This window comes from Argopecten irradians, unplaced genomic scaffold (genome assembly GCF_041381155.1).
Source record: "Argopecten irradians isolate NY unplaced genomic scaffold, Ai_NY scaffold_0111, whole genome shotgun sequence".
Taxonomy (NCBI): Eukaryota; Metazoa; Mollusca; class Bivalvia; order Pectinida; family Pectinidae; genus Argopecten; species Argopecten irradians.
The window spans coordinates 12,601-17,451 of NW_027187578.1; the positions used below are offsets into that span (position 1 = coordinate 12,601).

The 4,851-nt window shown below is 35.5% G+C and overlaps 1 pseudogene; it reads left to right on the plus strand.

Annotated features, from left to right (window-relative positions):
* The first annotated feature begins 1,628 nt into the window (after positions 1 to 1,628).
* On the plus strand, positions 1,629 to 3,985 carry LOC138311785 (uncharacterized; annotated as a pseudogene).
* Positions 3,986 to 4,851: the final 866 nt, after the last annotated feature.

Genomic DNA, 4,851 nt, shown 5'->3' on the forward strand with positions numbered 1-4,851 from the left:
ACGATGATTTCTGTGATGACTTTCAGTCAAAAGCAGATAATTTCATGGCATCATGATGTATTCCAGATTAATAGTAGATCAGAATTTATCACTCTGTAGCCAGATATTTGGACCTTTATCCTTGTTTTTAACTGTTTCTCCAACTACTTTCCCTTTTAAATCTCGTAACTTTTCTCAATCCTGTAAGAAGAATCTAATCATAGAGAATTTATCCATGGTTAATCAACTACCAGCTGAGCAATAAAATGATTGTAATTTTGTTATCATAGCTTTGCTTGTTATATTTCCATTCATTAAATTACCTTCCCTGTACCATATACACATCAACCAAAAGTAAAACAAAAATAAATGACAATTTTCAGCAAATATTTTTGGTCTGGTAAAGTTTCATCTTGTCTGGTGAAAATGAAAAATTTTACCAGACCAAATGTCCTGTAAGTTTTCAAAGTGTTTCGCATTGTCTGTATAGAAGCTCTAGTTCCATTCACATTGTTTTACATCAGAAAATATTTTTGTTAAAATACCTGGTGATTCACAATGAATTTTTTTAACACAAAACTTTTTTTTCTATTTTTTTTTCTGGAAGTGTAAAAGTGACTGTGAGGTTCGATGGGCTGTTAGACCATGAACAAGTCAAACTTTATTGCGTTCGTTGAATCATTTTTTTTGTATGAAATACCGAATATAAAAAATTCACCAGTCCATGAGCCGCTGGCTGGGATTTAGGTCCATAAATTCTAGCCAATAAAAAGGGAGAAAAATGGTAATTCCGTCAGACGCAACATCATTTGTACTATTTTCATTTTCGCGCGAAAATGGAAACCACACTTCCGTCATAACAAGATGCCCAGAGTGGCCTGTATCGCTCACTTGTAATGCCAAGTAATGATCTGGATACAGGTTCATTGTTTCTTTTTTGAAGGAATTTTGAATATTTACCTCTAATTCCCCTATTGTGCCCCACCCCTCCTGCCCCTAGGGTCAGAGCCAAAAATTATACAAGTTCTGTTCCCCTTCTCCCAAGTATGTTTGCGGACAAATTTGGTCACAATCCATGGAGAACTCTAGGACAAGTAGCCCCGATTTATAAGATTGTACCTTTAATTTCCCCTAATCGGCCCCGCCCCTCCTGCCCCCGTGGGGGTCGAAAGCCAAAATTTCTACAAAGTTTCTGTTCCCCTTCTCCCAAGAATGTTTGTGGCCAAAATTTGGTATGACAATCCATTCAGAACTCTATGACGTAAGCGATTTAAAGGAAATGGTTGGACGGACATGACGGACGAGACGACGGTCGCCGCACCAGTGACATAAAGATTCACCCCCGTCCCTTCAAGGCCAGGTGAGCTTCAAAACGGCAGATACACACTGAACATGTGCCTTTATTACACATATAGCCTCAAACATTTTTATTCTAAACATAATATAATTTAAGTTAATCTTTCTCTAAACAATAAACATATGCCTTTAATGTTAAATAAAAAGATAATTTCAACAGAAAATATCGAAGTTGAATGGATTTACTCTTTTCCTGCAGTACAACACTTGCTAGTTTTCTTTACCATTCACTACGGAGATGTGACCATGAACGAAAAAGTGTTGATAGTAAGGCACGGGAAAAAGTTATTACCATGTTTGTTCCACCAAATTTTAATGTTTGTTGGATGCGATAGTGAGCTCGCGGAAGAGATAAAGATAAATATTTTAGCCATTTTTACCAACTACAACCTAAGGAAAACTGTACTATTAAAATGATGAAGTAAGCCTATCGAGTCATGATGGCGGTGACCATCATCCATGCCTTGAAGATTGACTGATTTCGACATTGAAAGTGGTGAGGAGGACAGCGAACGGTACTATGGTAAATCAGTAATACACTCACCTATTTTACATACACAGAAGGGGATTTTTTCGTCAGTAATGTAGTGGAAGGGACATTGAATCTTATCAAGAAACATGTCTTAGTGGCGATGATTTTGAGGATGATACCGACAAACACGGAACGAGAGTGTGACAAGGGGTTTTGCCAGGCAAAGTTTTAGAATACATTGACATTATGGAGAATAGACTGAACATACAAGGTATGAACAGAGATGTCAGAGACATGTTTCAGACGTATGGTACAACAAGGAGTATGGATGGTGTATCTAGGCCTAATGTGAAACGACATCGGTTTGACTACCAGTTCCAAAACACAATCATTTGTAAGTCATGTTTCCTCTACGTCAACAACATCAATGGACATTATCTTAAAAATATCAGAACCCATTTTATTAAGCATGGTGCGGTTCCTAGGATACATGGAAACACAGGGAAAAAGCCCAAGAATGCTGTAACATATGATCATGTACAACAAGTAGTACAGTTTATTTCAAGGTATGTACAGTGTATTTATGCACATGATGTAATTTATAGTTATAACTCAAAGTCCTCCTATAGACTACAGTATTCGTAGATGACTGTACTTGACATTGTGAAAAGTAGAAATATATTCAAATACTCTACAGGTCTAATGAAATGCTCTGAATCATTAATTTTAATTTTATAATACACTGTAGCAAATTATATTACAGATCATATACTATTTCATTAACAATTACTTGTCATTTAACTTCTAAATTACAAAATTTATCTTAAGATTATTTCATCCATTAGGTATGCCGATGAAATGGGAATGCCTCAGCCTGCTGCCCCACGTGGACGAGATAGCTATCTACCTGGTAGTGATACTTATATATCTGTTCATAAGAAGTACACCAGAGTTTGTTAAGTATTTAGCTAAACCTTATATTTGGTATCTATTAAAACTAAAACCCATAATGAATAAACGTCACCCAATACCCATCCTCTATACTCAAGGGGTTCCGATCTCTTACAATCTCTACACCCCTGGACTATCTCATAGTAACATTGAAGGCAGTCTAGAGAGAAAACTCTGAACCAATCACAGGCAATGCAAAGATTTCCTTTGAAGACTACAGAAAAAGCAACGCCCAACTTCAAAGCTACATAGTCAACTATAAGGTACTGTTATACGGCTGTTTTGAAGTACATCAAACGACTAAAATACCTGTTCTGTTCTGTTGTGTCCAGTTTTTACTATAATATTGTCTTGGGGTATAGAGAGATGACTGGAACCGCTGAATTATCGAGGATGCCCTATACCATATATAATAATAAATTCTATTACTATATATCATCCTTAACATCATTACACTTCCGGCTTTTGTTTACTCGATGGCTGGATCACAATTTCTTAAAATTTAATTGTTTAAGCTTTAGAATAATAATTCAAATTTATTATTCTATTTAGTTTCACACAATCATGACTCTCAAACACAAAATGAGGGATTTTTTTTTTTTATCTTCAACAGTGAAATAGGAAATAGATGTCTTTCCGAGATGACATTCAGGAGAAATTTGGCATCAGTGTCTCTCTCACATTCAATTTATGTCTTATAAGACTGATGTGAATCCTTCAGGAATCGCATACAGAAGGTATGATAATTATTGCTATGGATAGATATTTATAATGTCATAATACATCTACTTCCTTGTGATACAGATACAATGTATAAACTAAAGAAATCCTATGAAATGAAATAACAAATTAAAATATAAAAGTTATGTTTTAAGCAGTGATACTTTTTGTGTCTAAATTAATCAACTAGCTGAAATGAAATATTTTAAAGTAGTAATAAGTTTTGACAGGATTTTTGAACATTCTAGGCTTTCATAGAGACAGACAAGATGGAGGCCACTACAGACTTAGCTAACAACATTTCATCAGCTCAAATAGAAAAAGATCATTATCGAGAAAGGTGTCAGGCTGCTATTGCAGGTCCCCGAGATCACCCCAAGTCACATGTTGCTATATACCTCCAGCTTACCTAGACCGTAATGATGTCCACTACACCTTTGAGTTTGCCCAGAGTGTGTACATCTACCCACCTATTGTAGACAGGAAGGTGCTGTGTACTTCAGGTAAACAAATGAAAACTGTACACCTATATTTGAGTTGAAGGAGAGTAAATCGTTACATGTATATTAAATTGACTTTACATATATATTGAAGTGGAGTAGAGAAAAAAAATTCTATTCCTTGCAAATGTTTCATTTATTTTCATGGTAGTGGCAGTAGAGGATAAGTAGGGTCTAAGTTCAAAACCCACATGTGCAGTTGCAAAGTACTGTCCTTATGTCATTCTTGGTATTCTCTAACTTTATCTCTTCAAACATGTACTTTGTATATCCTGAAATAGCTCTGTCCATTTTAAAAGATGTAAAATATACCCGGTAAATAATAATTAAATCAAACCCAGAGTAAACCCATGTCCAAATTTGTTTTGTAAGAACTTAATTACAGTAAAACCCCGCTAGCAGCACGGGACCAGGTCAATAGTTCGAGGAATACGGGGTATTCGACTCATCCGAGGTTTGGTCACGAATCGACAGTCAAAATGCCTGGTCCTGATCTCAAACTGACAAACAATCACGGCAATGTCACTTTAATTACCCTATCTTTAAAGCATTTTGGATTTCTTTATTCAAGTGTTGTATTGATAGCAATTTCAAGTTGAAAAAAAATACGTATATAACATAAATTTGGCGTTTTTAAAAAAGCTCAGAGAAATCAATAAATAGATTCTATAAGTGAATGCCTTTTCTGAAATGTTCAAATAATGATAGCATCAAACATTTGTTTTTTGATTAATTAACATCCTATTAACAGCTATGGTCATGTAAGGAAGGCCTCCCATGTATGCGGTGTGTTGCGTGTATGATGTGCGAGGCGAGTGTACTGTGGTATATTCATGTAGTGTCTTCTAGTATAGTGGAACTGTTTGCCCTTTT